Raw genomic sequence first — 17,506 nt, 5'->3', positions numbered from 1 at the left:
ACTGCAGCACCTCAAACCCCAGACACAACCTCACAGATATAAGTCCTGATACAACAAAATGTACATTTTTTCAAATACCTTACAAAAAAAGGCTTCTTATAATAAACATGGGCACAATGCTCTTCTTATCCCTTTTCTTTTCTTTCTCCTTATACTCCTCCAGGCAAACTTTGGCCCTTTCCACCCGACTCTAACTCACCTGGATGAAGTTGGGCAGCTTCTTTATTCGGCACTAGGGCATATCCCATTGGAAGTACTTTTGTGTCAAATGGAAGCCCCACAAATTAGGGATCATTAATCCCTGCAGCTTCCCTGGAGGCCCTGATAGAACCCAACAGGGCTGCCCCACAGGACTACAGGTCCCAGCATGCCCTGCTGCTGTCCATGTGTGAATTCTGACCCAGGAATGCTGCCATCTAGCATATCAGGGTAGCTGGTAGTCCTGACAGGTTTTCTCCCACTGTCCTCCCATCACAATGGCCTCCCAGTCAGCGTGTCCACTTCTGCACTGGCATCTTCTGCCACTCACCTGACTAAAGCGGGGAACAACCTGCCCTTCTTTCTGCCCATTTGCCACCTGGGTTTTCAAGCCAAGAAAGGGAAAAAAGTCCATCTTGACAGGGACATCAGTCCCTGCATGCCATCCATTACAGTACACAGTTGACCAAAATGCACTAGGCCATCACTGTCCTTGCCTGGCAGCACACAACTGTTTTTACAGGTTATGTAAATATTACATCATAAAAAAATAAGTAGTGGTGAGTAAATTGGTTGTTTCCTTTTATATCCATCCATTTTACAACCCACTGAATCCAAACACATGGTCACAGGGGTCTGCTGGAGCCAATCCCAGCCAACACAGGGCAGGAACCAATCCCAGGCAGGGTGCCAATCCACCACAGCACACACACAAACACACCAAGCCCAATTTAGAATCACCGATCCACCTAACCTGCATGTCTTTGGAGTGTGGGAGGAAACCGGAGCGCCCGGAGGAAACCCACGCAGGCACGGGGAGAACATGCAAACTCCACACAGGGAGGACCCGGGAAGCGAACGCAGGTCTCCTAACTGCGAGGCAGCAGCGCTACCACTGCGCCACCCTTCCATTTATATAGTTTCATGAAATTTATTCTAAACATCATCTTGCATGTGATGTTACAATTGCAAAACACTAAAAATAGTGATTAGCAGCTGTAAAAGTTTTTTGGTGGGTGAAAACAAAGAAAAAATTGCTTCTTAATAGTTTCAGAGCATCATACTTCTACGACCTGTGTGTTTCTCAGAAAAGACCCCAGATACATAACGTGGAAAAACTGCCTTTTGGAAATTCATCACGACTAAACAAAAAAGATTGTGAGACAAAACAATGTACTTTTAGACAAAGGAATTGAGTGAGGCAATGTAATTGTTATCCAAATTAGTTGAAAAGAAAATGCTTGCGATCTTAGATGAGATCCCATTTTGTCCGGTACAAAACTCTATAGGCTGTTAAAGCCCCAGTGCACTCCTGCTGCCTGATGGGAGTTGTAGCTCCTGTGTCTGCACTGCTGTTTCAGCTGCTCCCTCCATTTCAACCCCCTACACACTGATATGCCATGCAGCATATATTTTAAATTGGACCAATGACAACAAGCAGCAAGATGTGCGGCTAGATTAGAAATACAGTACATTTCTGATTATGACGTGAGATGACAATTGTGTACATATTCGCAAATTGTATTTACTGTGTGAAAAACCTGGGAAATTCTCAGTTGAAACATACAATAAAGGGAGTTTGAACAGCAGGGAGGCTCTGCAGATACTGTATAATGAATGGTTCACTGATTATTTTTTCCATTGGCCCTTACATGTAAAAAAAGAAGAATGTTTGTTGCACTCTATGGACTTGCAGAAACAAAGTAAATGAAAAGAGTACAAATTACAAGAAGCCTGCCAAGTTCAAGCTGTTTTTCATCTTTCCATTCATTTCTAAAGTGGATATTAAGCAGGAAAAAAAGCAGATTAGTTAATAGTGAGTCATCAAAAACAGTTGAAGTGTTTTGGCAATAAAGTAGAACAGGAATAACAAGGAAGTTGCAACTGATCTGGGCGAGCAGATTAATATTTACTTTAGGTTAGATTTACTGCAGCTTATAGAGGAGCTTTTGTTTCAATTCAACATTTTCATCAAACACGAGAACATATACTGTACATATATTGTGCTTCTCTTCCTTAAGGTGAGTGAATTTACTTTTCTTATACTTTAATTTAAGTTAGATGTTTGCTATTCTAGTCCTGATATCTGCCTCAGTGTGTGACCTGAGGTGCTTAATTAACATGTCATTGTAAAAACTGTCTGTAAACAAAATATATAATGTCTTTGTCTTCTTAAGTTAATATACGTGTAGATAAATACAGCTGCCTTGATACACAATAATAAAAGCAACATCTTAAAACCTTCAGATTTGAAAATCTGTAAAATAACTTGTTTGTTAGGCAAGTGGGATAGAGTTAGAAGTGTAGTTTTATGTGCCGTATCTGATATTTATGACTTTATGCTTGGGGTACTGTGCATTAGTTCATAATGAAGTTTAAGTTTTTATTTGTATGAAACCTGAAGAGAAGTGTGCTATAGATACAATATGTTACATACAGCATGTGTACTAAATGTAAAATGCTAAAGTGGTATCACCAGATAGTATACTATATGAAGTGAGCCAGAAGTGAAGTGTATGAACTCACTGCTAAATGAGAACGTACTAAAAGGAAACCAATAGACATTTCTTCACGTACAAAATACAATTAAAGGGAAAAGTAGAAAGTCGATGTTCCAGTTGGGTGTGACAGTAGCAAAGACTGACTGTGTTTGACATTTGAGTGTCACTCTTTTTTCTAAGAGAACATTTGGTATGCTGCCATTTCTCCTGTAATTTATTACAGACGAAAGAGATGATTCAACTACAGTACAATAAATACAGTGTATTGGTTTTCTATGCAATACACAGTCACAGATAACAGCAAACATTATGCCTGTATTCAGTCCTCTCCTGGTGACTGGTGCATTTCATCATCAAAGCTACACTAAAAAAGCGCTGCACAAAGTATGTAATTTTAATGAAAAACATAAAAAACTGCAATAGTTAAAATAAATTGAGCATTATCAAACAACCTGCATTGTCAGATATGTATAAACAGTACCAGCACAACACCGGTGCAAGAAATCAAAAAAACACCCCCTCGTTCTGCCACCCACTAGTGCACTCAAAAGGTGATAGGAAAATTAAAACGGGATGATATGCTGAACTTGATATTTAATTGGCTACTAGTTATTTGAAAATGAAATACATGCGTTTACCTAATGACATGATTCGTGGTGCTGTCATCAAAGCAAACCTAGTGATGATGTCACTGAGACTGTTCTCACTAAATAGCTAAGCTGGTGCTGACAGTCGTTCTTGTACTACATGGACCATTCAAGACAGGTTTGTATTACAACAACAACATTTATTTATATAGCACATTTTCATACAAAAAGTAGCTTAAAGTGCTTTACATAATGAAGAAAAGAAAAATAAAACACAAGATATTAAAATAAGACAACATTAGTTAACATAGAAAAGGAGTAAGGGCCGATGGCCAGGGTGGACAGAAAAAAAAACTCCAGACGGCTGGAGAAAAAAATTAAATCTGCAGGGGTTCCAGGCCATGGGACCAGCCAGTCGCCTCTGGGCATTCTACCTAACATAAATGAAATAGTCCTCTTTGTAGTTAGTGTTCTCACGGAGTCACTTGATGTTTATGGTCATACAGACTTGTGGCTTTTAATCTATCCATCATTGTTGGAACATCACGGTGCTTTGAGTAGACGCCACCACCAAAAGGATACCGGAAAAAGAAACAGAAGAGAGAGTAGGGGTTAGTACAGATTTTAGAGCCACCATGAATAGTTATTATAATGACTTGGATATACAGAGTATATCCAGCACAATCAACATTAAGTTGAAACTATTAATAGTATTTGGCATGCTATTGCTGTGTTTAGAAATGCAGATTGCAAATTACTAATGAACTGCTGTAGTATTTTAGATGGAGCTCATGAGACATAAACTTTTACTCAGATGTCGTAATATCCACCACAAATGTCTGCCAGTAAAGTGTAAACTCAAAGTGACTTGGCTGGATTTCCAACTGTACCTTCTATTTGTTCTTCTGGCACAGTGAATAGTGAGCAAATAAAAATGGGCCAGGTGATAAGTGTGTTTTCAAAAGGCTGGGAACAAATGCAGTTTTCTAAGGTACTAAAGTATTGTTTTCAAAACCACCACCCAGATATCTAACCATAAGCTTAGTCAAAATGACAATTGTTAGATGACATTTCCAAAAATGTATCCATATAACCAAAAACAGAATTCTACTTGAAAGCATGACTCTTTACCAAAATATCTTTGCTCACTAATTGCACGAGACTAACACACTTCAAGATCCAAGTCCAAAATCTCAGAAAAAGGGTTTAGGTGTTATTTTATAGCAGAACATTTGAACAGGCAATCCTTAGTGATTGTGAAGAAGTAAAATGCCGAGATTAAAAAATGCTGGAGTGACACTCTTAAAATTAGATGATAAAAATATTAACATCTTCCCCAAACATAAAAGTAAACACATTTATAATCACATTCTGTGGTCAAGAGTTACTTTTTCTAGCTTCGTCTTTTAGTCAAGGTTAAGCCATTTCTATCTCCTTGGGATCTTGAGAGAGTTACTTTTATTATGCTTTTATTTTTTCTTGGCTTGATTACTGCAACTTGTATTCTGGCATCAGCAAATCCCTGATACACAAGTTGCAGTTACTTCTTAATACTGCTGTTCTTTATGTGGTTGGGACAAGAAATTCTGACTCTGTATCCCCACTTTTGGCCTTGATACACTGTTTGCCAGTTAGCTTTAGAATTGATTTTAAAATTTTGTTGCTGGTTTTTAAATCTTTACATAGGTATGCTTCCAACTACAGTATTTATACAAATTGTGTTTTTTACACAAGCCATCCAGAGAGCTTAGGTCTACTGGTCAGTTGTCTCTTGTGGATCCTTGTACTAAATGTAAAACTAAGGGGGACAGGGATTTTGCAGCCGCTGCACCTTGTCTATGGAATTCTTTTCTTTACTACATTAAGGATGCTCCTTCAACTGATCTGTTTATATCTAGACTGAAGACTCATTTCTGTTCTTTAGCTTTTCCTGATCTTCAGTGATACTGGAAACCTGTCTTTGTATTCAGTGGTTTGTTTCACTTTACTGTTGGTTGTATTATGTTTTATGTATTTTATGTTCTATGTAAAGCACTGTGGCTACAGCATTACTGATGTTGTATTACATTTGTTCTATAAATACTGTAATTTGACATTGACATTCCTTGAAAATAAATCTTTACAAATATATACAACAAAAGCAATACAAAATATGTATCAAACACAAAATGCTCTTTTAATCAAGGTGCCAAATTTTACAGATTCATAACAGACTCTCCTCTCAGTGCGTGGCTCCTTAGACACACCTGTAAGACATTTGGGGAAGGTGAGTAGAGAATGGCTCTTGTAAGGAAGACATATAAAGGTCCTTGAAGAGCAGCAAACAGCATATTTCATGGCTGTAGCCTCACCAATATATTAGATACTCCGCTGTGCTGTCTGTGAGAATCCAAGATATATGGGACTTTGATTTCGCATCAACCTGTACTGAGGTGGAGCACAAGGCTCTCTTAAAATATGGGCTAGAGAACACTGGCTTCAATCAGGAAACATGAAATAGCAGAAGAATCTTAAAATGGGATTATAGCACCAATTTAAATGAGACTGGTCTTATTAGTATTGTGTAATGGCCGATAAAGTGTGGAGTGAATTTCCTAGATGTGACCTTGAGGTGAATGTTTCCCATTTAAAAGCAAACCTTTTGCCCCACTTGAAAATGAGAGGGTATTTACATTTGTGATCCAGAAGCCTTCTGCTAGTGACTCTTGTTCTTTGGAATTTATCTTTTTCTTGTTCCCACATAAAATGTAGTTGAGTGAGATGTTCCATATATAAGCTACAAACCATATGAGAGACAGATTTCAAATTTAAGAGGTTTCACTTAAAACCATTAAGGCATTCAAATGGCATCATATTTTTTGGAGAGTGGTAAAGCACATTCCTGACAAGCTGTTGTGAATTATACCTTCTTTAAAATGTTCTGATCATTATAATTTGTGTGATTTAAACTTTTTCTGAAGTTTTAAATCAATCAGATTCCAAAAATTTCCACATCTGTCCAATAAGAAGAAGAGAACAGAAAATAATGATGAGGAATGGAAGCTAAAAGAAAGGAGAGAACGGCAGGAACAGGATGGAGGCCAGTGTAGCATGAGACGGGAAGCAAGCGGAGGGGAAAGTTACCCCCATGAAAGGAGTGTATGGCCAGACTCGGAAAGGGGGACAAAAGAATCACCTCAGCTAAGCACTCTAAGAAGCAGGAGCAACCAAGAGCTCAGTGAGGCACATGCCTGTTTGTGGAAGTCTCCTCGTGCTGAATAATTTGACAAGGATAAACCAAGGAGAGAGAAGCACCAAAGCTCATGGCTTTAAAAGAGGATACTTTTTACCTTGATTTTAACTTTCTTTTTATTTATTGAACGTTTTAACACCCACTTTTCACATCATTGTATGGATTATTTATTTATTTGAAGACATCTGCACTACACTCTGGATATTTTTTGTTTGTTTGTTTAAAAAAAGGCACGAAGCACTTGCTGCATGTCTTGCTGTCTGTGTGTGAGTGTCCTCATTTGCCCAGCTCACCCTCGGGTATGTTGTCGGCAGTACCAGGTTTGAAGAGTCACAAGGAGCCTGGAGCAAACCTGGACCCTCACAAAATTCCTTTTGAGAAGTATTGGCATTTGAGTAATACCCATATAGCCAAACATAGTCAAACCATGAACCATATCTAAAACTTGACCACAATTCTCAGGAAAAACATATTTTCCTTGGGGAGGTTTTGCTGAGAGAGTGGCTACTTTATGTACAAAGTGAATTCTAATTGTTCCAGAGACTGTGTGATAGTGACCTCAATACACTTTTCTGGAGGTATAATGGATTCAAGTTCAGAAGGGATTTTATCAGGATCAGGTATTCTTGATAAAAAGCATTGGGTTTGCCATTTGTCTTGTTGGGCCGGTAATTGATGGAAAAGTTGTCTGTCCACCTTAATGAGCATTCTTTCTCTTAGCAGATTTTATATATGTTAGTTTTATTCCTTAAATGTTCATTTTATTGCTAAGACCACTCAACCCCCAACATCATAATGCTGTTCTGCAGGTTTTTTAAAATAATATGAACAAGGATGTATTTACTCAGTATCTAAAAACCTCAGAGACAGTATTGCTCCAACCTTAATGCTGACTGTGTCAATCTCTAAAATAAACTGCAATGAGGGATCAGGATGTGTTAAGATTGGAGCACTTGAAAATAATGATTTCAGTTGTTCAAAGCCTGTTGTGCTTCTGACGTCCAGTTACATTTTTTTTTAGCTTTCTTAGTCAGAGCAGTGTGGACAAAGGTTCAAACAAATAGCAGGCAGACACCAATTCTAATAAGCAGAATCTTTTATTTCTGACTTCTTGGTGAGCAGAGTGGCTTTTTCCTTACAGAGAGAAAATGCAAGGAAAGGCCCCCAACAAGGGGGGTTCAGCTGCATTTATAACAAAATCTTCAAAGAGAATGATTAAAAAAAAATAGAGCAGTACCATTCAAGGCCATAAAACATTCTATACAAAAATCTGCTGATTACAACGGAAGCATAAATTCTTATATTTGGAATGAAGCTTATCAGAAAACCTGTCATAGCCACTGCTGAAACAGCTGGGAAGAGTCAAAAACTGCATTCCACACCCGCAGCTCTACCCTAATAAGCACACTTATTTGTATCTGTTATAATAATACCTTGGCATACAGAGAACATGCAGATTTTCATACAGAAGCTAGCAATAGATTTTAACTTCCATTCCACAGCAGCAATAGAAAAAATAAATTAAATGAAGTTTTTAATAAAATAACAAGAATAATTTGCAAACCAAATGAACCTTTACATCTGGTTAATACTCCATGTTTAGAATTATCCTTGGGCAAACATATAAAAGTAATATCATAACCAAGAAAATATAATATGATCGCAAATAAATTCACATTTCTCTAATTTAACATAGAGGTGATTATCATGTAGCTATTGGAGGACTTAGCTTTTGAAAAAGAAGGATCTCAATACATACCAAAACATAAATCAGAAATACATTAGAAAGAATATTATTTCATAAGCATATCATACTACTGGTGTATTTGCCAATCAATATGGCATCACACGGTATTCATAATGTCCAGTAACTTTATTAAATGCAGTCTTCTACTCATCTCCTTCATCCATCCATTTTCCAACCCGCTGAATCCTAACACGGGGCCACGGGGGTCTGCTGGAGCCAATCCCAGCCAAAACAGGGCACAAGGCAGGAACCAATCCCGGGCAGGGTGCCAACCCACCGCAGATCTCCTTCTCTAACTGAAATCATATTATATGCACTATGCCAATTCATTTTCGTATAAAATAGTGAACCTGTAACTTGATTTATTATTGATGAGATGAGATAAAAGGGATAATTGTTATGTGATTTAATTCTTGATAATCAATACAAGGTCATAACCCACCATCCTTCTTTTCAATGAAGAAAAACCTGCCCCAACTGGACTATTATATGGGGTTTTTAAACCATTTTAAAAATTTTATTGTATGTAATTTTTCATAGCTTCTGCCTGTGGCTTTGATATGCATATACTTTTCCCTATGGTGGCAGAGTGTCACATAACAATTCTATTGCAAAATTGTATTCTCTGTGAGGTGGCCACTCTAAGGACAGCTTTTGATTGAATGTATCCTGATATTCAGTGTATTCTGTTTGGAGAACATTTAGTTTAGCACAAAGAACAGGAGGTTGAAAGTGAGTATGTACTGTAAATAGGTATCACAACAATAGGTATTCCACTGTGCAATGTCCTTTTGTTGCCAACTGATAACTGGATTATGTTTTTTTAGCTACGGAATGAACAAACCACAAAGAACATAATAATTTCATGATGAAACAGACCTATTTAAGCTGTATGGGAGGACTATTATAATGTAACAGTCCTTTGCCAATTGGATTCCCATCTACTGGTAAACAAGTTTAGTGGCTTAATACCTAGTGCTTGTAACAGATCTTTACTAGTAAAACGTTCTGCTGCCTCACTATCAATCTTAGCCATAATGTTCACCTCATTAGTTACTGCAGGCACCAGAATTACATTTTTAATTTTAACTACTCAGACCGATTTTCTTTATGTTATGACTTTCTGACTGGATAAGGTTTTTGTTTAAACCCCTTGATGTTTACGTTAATTTCTCAGTGCCTCTTTTAATGATCTGTATCTCATTTTCTAAGTACACAATTTCATCATACATATCACAATAAACTTTACTGGAAAGACCACTTACTAATCTCTTTAGTGACTGAGATTCTGACTCTAGCAGTCTCAAAGATTACAGTATGTATTGCCTGAATGAGACAGAAAGTATTTTTTGAAATTGATTGGAATAGAAAATATAACCAGAGACACACAAATTTCATAAGCTAGAAGGCAATCCTATCTTTTGATAAAACATAAAAGTAAAAATGAAAATTGTTGCCAAAAGTTAGAAAGAAAGAGGTCTTTTTAAGCCAGAAAATTCAAGGAAATTATTACCAAAGAGTTCACAAGCTTTTATACATTCTCAGTTAAATCAGAAGCAAAAAGAACAACTTTTTAATAGTCACATCAATGATATCATCATTGCATCATTTTGGTGACTTGTGGGAAACATTGCCTGGGTAATGAACAACGTTATATCCACAAAGAAGTAGCAGTCATTGCCCATACACGATGGGTATTAAGCAATAAAATAAATCATATTTATTTTTTAATTTTCACTAATTGTAATTTAAAGCAAATAACAATCCATACAAACAATTCAAAATTAACAAAACTAAAATTTTTTGCTCGCTTCGCTCTCCCACCCCCGGGTTTGGTTTACTGGATATACAATTTAAAGAGATTGTTAGTTTCATGGGAATTGTTACATATGCATTATTTTCACTTTTATTTTAAAACTTTTGTAAAAACAATACTTTATTTCCAGCCCCGGCCATGGTTACATCCCTGTCTCGCAGGACGTATAACGCTGCGCGCATTGTGAATGGGGTGCGGCTGAACGCACGCCAAGGAGATGTCGTTGGATCATCTCCTGTCTTTGTGCTGCTGGCGAGCTGCCTGTTCTGCTTGTTTCACGCCCGATCATTTCAAAGCCTGTACAGCAGCTGTCCTTTTGCCACTTCGCATCTCTGTCGCTCGTGTTGTGAAGGGGGTGGGGGGTTGCGAGGATTATTTTGGCTGAACGCACGCTATGGAGAAGCATTCTGATCATCTGCAGGCTTTTTGCTGCTGGTGAGCTGTGTGTTTTGCTTGTCTCTTGTCGTTGTTTTAAGAGCTGGGAACACATGAAGCATGTCTGCCAACAGCAATTCAACAACTGCTAGGTTAGATGTCCGTGGACTTGTTTTAAATGATGTCTCACTGCATTGTCTCACGTGATGTTGTAAAAACAATACTTGTCCTTAATTTCCAGCCCCGAGCGTGGTTAAATCTCTTTCTCAGAACGTATGATGCTGCTCGCATTGTCAAGGGGGGTGTGTGTGGTGTTATGGGTCCACAGCTCGTTGAGTAAAGGCCATATTTAAATAAATAATCACCGAGACGGCTTCGGGAGGGGGGCGTTGTTGTAGCGAGCCGCGGGGCAGTCGGCGATGTGGGTGTTTCTCACAGAGAGCACAGGTGAGGAACTGCCCACATCTGTGATTGCTCCCGTGGCTAATGCTACAGCTGTGATGGCCCGCGTAATTTTAAAAAGCGCGAGGCGGCTAAGGAGGATGAAAAAAGAACAAGATCAGGAAAGAAAGGAAAAGAGAGGACGGAGGTTACAGGGAGCGAGGAAGCAGGTGGTGCAGGAGAGACAGACACGCGGTGCGTGTGTGTGGTGAGCGCGCGATCGAGCGCTCGAGGGCAGCTGCGAGGAAGCTGGGTGTTAGGCCGACACCCAGGCGTTTGAGTTGATGTTGCTCCCGCTGAGCGACCATGTAGCGGGAGTGACCAGGTGAAAGCGATGAGCCGCAGAGGGCCGCGGAAAGGCAGCGGAAGTCGGGAGGCTTGGTGGTGGAGTCCCCAATGTGTGCGTCCTGGCCATTGGTGGAAACTAAGTCTCGGGGACTGGGATGAGTGCCAGACCGAAGCGAGGGATCGGGAGGTCTCCAGTCTCGCGTGTGTGGGTAAGAGGAGGGCAGCTGCAGAGAAGGTCCTGCCTGCTGCTAAGCCCTAACAGGATAAGCAGGTGAGACGCTACCAGAAAAGCACTGGACTTGTTGTTTTAAGAACTGCTTCCCAAAGAACATTTTAAACCTCTGGTTTTAAAGGATTGTGTTTTTTTCTATTTATTAATTTTAACCTCCACGTTCTTTTATTGGATTATTTATTGAATGAACTGCACTATTTATTTGAACACTGTTTTGTTGACTGTTTTAAATAAAAGCACTATTCACTTTTTGCACCACCCCCTTGCTCAATTATTGCCTTCACTGACTAGCTCACTCGGTTACGTTATCGATGGTGTTGGGTTCAAGTGCTTCCAAATCAGATGGGAGTGTGGAGACGATATGGGTTCTGCTCCATGCTCCCATCCTCTGTTCAGGAGCCCTTGAACCCAACACCGTCGATAATGTCACCGAGATAAGCTAGACAGTGGAGGCAACAATTGAGCAAGGGGATGGTTTAAAAAGTGCAAAAGTGCTTTTATTTAAAACAATCAAAACAATAACAAAGTGTTCAATTAAATCGGTGCAGTATCCCAATGTCTTCAAAAAGATTTATTGAATAAATAATCTAATAAAACAAAACGTGGAGGTAAAACAATAGAAAAAACAATCCTTTAAAACCTGAGGGTAAAACCATTGCTAGAAGCATTCTTTAAACAAATAAGCCCGGTGCTTTTCTCCGCTAGCGTCTCACCTGCTTCTGCCGGTTGGGCTTTGCAACAGGCAAGATGCTCTCTGCAGCTGCCCTTTTCCTACTCACACACACAAGTCTGGAGACCTCCCGATCCTGGCTTCGGCCTGGCACTCATCCCAGGCCTGAGACTTGGACTCCTTGGTTTCCAGGATGCCCATACCAAGGACTGCAACTCCAAGCCTCCCGACTCCCGCTGCCTTTCCGGTATTCTGCGGCCAGTCACTCCTTCTTTGGTCACTCCCGCTACATGATCGCTCAGCGGGAGCGACTTCTACTTCAACTCCTGGGTGTTGGCCTAACACCCAGGCTTCCTTGCAGCTGCCCACGAGCACTCGTTCACTCGCTCGCCCACACACCTTGTCTCTCTCTCTCTCTCTCTCTCGCACCGACTTGCTCTCTCTCCTCACTGCTTCCTGCGTTTCCTTCTCTTTTCGTTTTTTTTTCTCTGATCTCTTTTCCTAACCGACTCGCGCTTCTTTTATTTTGAGAGGGGCCATAGCAGCGGCAGCACATTAGCCACAGGAACAATCACGGATGTGGGCAGTCCCTCACCTGTGCACTAGGTGAGAAACGCCCACACCGCAAATTGCCCTGTGGCTTGCTACGGCCACCATGCCCCCTCACAAGAGCGGTGATTATTTATTTAAATACTAACTGCTGGCCTTTGCTGAGTGAGTTGTGGACCCATAATACCACGGGCCTGGCTGAACGCATGCTAAGGAGGTGCTGTCGGATCATCTGCTGTGGCGCTGCTATTAGTCTTCCATGCTGTACTCCGCCCTCCCTCAATCAGACCTAACAGTCACTTAAAACAAAAAAGGCTTCAACCTGACTGGGACACTACAATATTTTCAAATTTCACTGCTTTCATATTCTTTACCTTTCTCTGCATGTGTATCGCGCCATCGTTTGTTTGAGCCTTTCGAATTCCACCACTTTCATAATCTCTTATCTGCCTTTTTTTCTCTCCAACGATTTTGGGTCTCTCGTCTCCGCGCTGCTCTTTCTTCTCTGCCTAGTCATTGACGTTTCATCTAGAATGTATTGTCCTTATACGCTTTATATGTGCTGAGTGCACAGGATCTGTGTGTGCTACGTGCCTTTACACGACTGAGTGTTATTTGATATTGTTTTTGTCTCGCGGGTCTTATAAGTGTCTTCTGAGAACTTCCGAGAAGATCACGTATCGTCACCCTGCTTTTCCTTTCCAGGATTTTTTTTTATAATAGAGAGATTAGATTCAATCATAACTGCATTTATTTGGAATTCTATACATCCACACATCCAAAGGGCAACACTAAGATGACCTACAGCAGAAGGGGGCATGACACTACCAAACTTTCAATTTTATTACTGGGTGGCAAATATACAGGCCATAAAGAAAATTACAAATTGATGAGTAAACACAAGCATGGACTGCAAAAGAATTAAAAATTTTGCAGTACTTCTTTATATTCCCCTGATCTGTGCCCCAGTAAATATAAATTATTCTCAATACATTAATAATCAAACTGTCCCTTTTTGCTCAGATTATGGAGCCATTGTAGGAAGCACTTTAAGACAGAAAAGCTCTTATCTGTTGCACCTCTACATGACAACCACTCTTTTCCACCCTCTCAAACATATACAGTATTTAATTCTTGGAAAATGTCTGGGATTAAAACATTTAGAGAAAATACATACTAATTAACTTTTTAATAAAGCCTTCTGGTAGAAACCAGGCTCCAGAAATTAATTCATTGGGTCTGAAAACCCAAAAAAGATGCCCAGACTACTATGATCAATTTAGAAAAATGACAAAAGATTAAAGAAGAATCTAGTCATAATAGGCATATTACATTGAATGGACATAGTTATTTGTTCAATTAGTATTGTGGGATTGGTAGCTTGAGTAGACATTGATCAGAAGGTATGCTTTTAGGAGCTTCTTTGAGATTGTTATCATCAAATTCATCTGACAGAGCTTTGGTCTGTTTTATTTTTATTTCCAGACCAATACTATATTTCAAAGTTAAATGTCTTAATACAGTGCTTGTCATGTTTGAGGAGCTTTCAGTCTCTATGCTATTTTAAATAAACAAGCAGATGATGAAGGGGACATTAATCACCCTCTAGCCACTATCTTCACTTTTCCAGGGCCAATTTTATTGCCAACAGCTCTTGATTTCCAATGTCATAATATTGTTCAGTGGAAGTGTTTTCTGGGAATAAAAACACACATGATCATAATTTATCACTCTCATTAGCCTTCTGTGACACAATAGCACTCAACCCTACGTATACTTCAGGGATCAACATCAGTTATGAACTTTTTAGCAGGATTCAGATGGTGGAAAATTGGTGGAGATATAAAAAGTTGTTTAAGCTGATAGAAAGATTTTTGAGTCTACTGTGACCTGACAAACCTTATATTTATCTTCTTATTCAAAGATGTGATTGAGGAAATGATTAAAATGAAATTGTTTATGAAGCACCAATAATAATTTGCATAACCTTTAAACCACCAGCTACTTCAGACTCTTCTTGGGGTTTCCAATCCAAAACTGCCATTCCTTTCAATGTATCCATTTTCAAACTTGCTCATGTATTTTCAGACCCCAAAATCAAGCCTCCTTTAGCTTGAAATTTAAATTATTCTGTCTAAGTCTGTTATGCAATATATGATCATCCATGTAATTCTAGAAAATAAAAAAATACAGTATACACTGTAATGGCCAATAGATGGGGAAAATATTGTGAAACCTAGGAAAACTGTGGGTGCACTAGCCAGTCTACAAGGCATTAGTTTATAGACATAATGGTAGTAGAGGTGTTAGATGTAGCTGTCCAATTATTTCCTTCTCTGATTCTGACATTATTGTAAGTGCTTCAAAGGTCGTTTCTGAAATACTGTGGAACCCATAACAAGATTTAATAACAAAGATGTCAGAGCCAGGTGGTAGATGCTGTTTACAATGATCTTGTTTAACTCTCTATAGTCACTACATGGATGTAAGCTTCCATCTTCCTTCTTGATGAAGAAGACCAACCCCACCCCAAAGGACTGTGAGATGACTAATGAAGACCATTTGCTAAGTTTCCTTTAGTACCTGAACACTAATTTACTGCTAAGCTCTCAGGTTAGGATAATACATAATTTTCAGTCTTCTGTAATGGAACTCCAGGCAATAACTCTATTAAGCAGTTAAAAGGCAGTGACAAGAAGTTCTGATGACATTTGCTTGCTAAAGACATCTTGATAGTCTTCACAAACGCTGAATGTATAAAAGGTTACTAGGTGTGGCTCAATGTTTTCTAGGCAATAAATCTGACATGTGTAACTCCATTTAACACTAGAATTACCAGAGCCTATGAAAAAAATCGTATATCCGTCCCTCCTTAAATCGCTTCTCACCTCTCCGTCAGCATCTTTTGTCCTTTCAATGTGTTGATAAGCAGCATGCAGCAAGCAGTCTGCTATCACATCCCCCACTTGCGCATAGTTTTCTTAGCTCAAGTCTGTTTACCTGCATGTCAGTTGCTTGGAGTTGTATAGAGAGAGAAGTCAAACAAAATCACACCTTTTATACTGTAAATACTATATCATTATTTGGAACACATGCATTTCATGTGTGTTCCGTGTCTACAACAATCTATGTAAACACATCATTAACAAAGAAACATTTTTCATGTTTTAGTAATAATTGACAAAATGTAGAGATGAAGTTTATAATGTGTGAAGACTGAAGTCGAAATATCAAAGAAACACTTTCACAATAATGAAAAGTGCACACAGACACTTCAGTTCGCAAGCATTGGTACGAGAATGCAGTCAGACTTCTTTTTAGGGCACATACACCGTCCAGCTGTACAAACTAGCATAGAGAGTCGCTTGCGAACCGAAGAGTCTGCATGCACTTTTTGTGGCATTACACGTGTATTTTTTGAGCATGCCCGTGTCCCTCAAACACAGGGAGCTCTGCAGTGTCAGATGTGTTGGGGGATGGGGGAGAAAATGAAACTGAATAAAAAAAAAAACAAAACAAAGCTAACCTTTACAAGTATCATACATTTACACCGACTGTTACAGACTGAAATCAAATGTATGATTTTATTCTAAAATAGTAGGAGTTAAAACAACTCACTTCTCAAAACAGACTCATCGGGAATCGAACCGGTAAAGTTTTGGTTAGCAGTCAACAGTTGATACCGTTGTGCCACAAAAGCATTTGTAGTAAAGGTGTGTCAATGTCGCACCCTAACACGGGTTCTTTTTCTGCAGTTACATTTTTGAATAAAAGCACACTTGTTCTGTTATATTTGTACCTTTTGTGAAAGTGTTTCTTTGATATTTGGACTTCAGGCTTATAAACTTCATGTCTGCATTTTGTCAATTGTTACTAAAACATGAAAAAAGTTTCTTTTATAACGATTTGTTTACATAGATCGTTGTAGACACAAAACACACATGAAATGCATGTGTTCTAAATAACAATATAGTATTTATAAAAGGTGTGATTATGCTTGACTCCTCATTCTATACAACTCCAAGCAACTGACATGCAGGTAAAGAGACTTCAGCTGAGAAAACTGTGCGCCGGTGGGGGATGCTTGCTGCTTGCTGCTTATCAACACATTTAAAGGACAAAAGACGCTGCCAGAGAGGTGAGAAGCGATTTAAGATGGGACGGATCTACGAGTTTTTTCATAGGCTCTGGTAATTCTAGAGTTAATAGTTGTCTTCCATTTCCATTCCTTCACTGTTTTCTTGAGCCAAACCAAACTCAGTGCAATATAAGAATGAAGACTTTTTAATGTCAAAAAACAGTATAAATTCTGAATGGAGAATGCACACTCATAATTTCAAAGAGTGAGTGGTATTTTCTAAGACCTCCATACCCAAAGGATTCATATAGTTTGACACAATTCAGGGTTTACATTTCAACAGGAATGTAGGAAGCTGCAAGTACTGATGGGATTCTTGGCGACCTCTAAATCGATTAGAGGTAACATTATTGAGATTACTAATGAGTTCTTTGATGAGGTTTGAACTTTGAAGTACAGCAATCTTGTTGAGTTTTACCAGGCATTTGGGATACTTTGCAAATGAATGTCTTGAGTTACCACAATAAAAATATATGTTTTCAGCAATGCTGTTTATCAGCGACTGTTATTCTACCAAACTATGTAGATTCTCCTGCATCATTTCTTTCAAATGACTCTTTCTAAAAGTTGGCCCTCTCTTGTTTCTGTTCTGTAATACTTTCTTTGATCCAAGTGCCAAATAACAGTAAAGCCTAGTATTTATTCACAAGTTGTACTAATTTCCATACTAGCACATTCATCTCTTATTTCTGATGATAAACCCATCTTGAACAATGACACAGGTCTGTGTTC

General features: G+C 38.9%; 1 protein-coding gene across 1 annotated transcript in view; it reads left to right on the top strand.

The window, feature by feature from the left end:
- The first annotated feature begins 1,864 nt into the window (after positions 1-1,864).
- Positions 1,865-17,506, top strand: part of LOC120525114 (butyrophilin subfamily 1 member A1-like) — a 46,448-nt gene continuing 30,806 nt past the window's right edge. The window contains exon 1 of the mRNA XM_039747138.1: positions 1,865-2,219. The gene's annotated coding sequence lies outside the window, so the exon portion shown is untranslated. The remainder of the gene's footprint in view (positions 2,220-17,506) is intronic.

This window comes from Polypterus senegalus, chromosome 1, assembly GCF_016835505.1.
Source record: "Polypterus senegalus isolate Bchr_013 chromosome 1, ASM1683550v1, whole genome shotgun sequence".
NCBI lineage: Eukaryota > Metazoa > Chordata > Cladistia > Polypteriformes > Polypteridae > Polypterus > Polypterus senegalus.
Note: the sequence above shows the minus strand (reverse complement) of the source record. Positions and strands in the feature narration are given on the sequence as shown.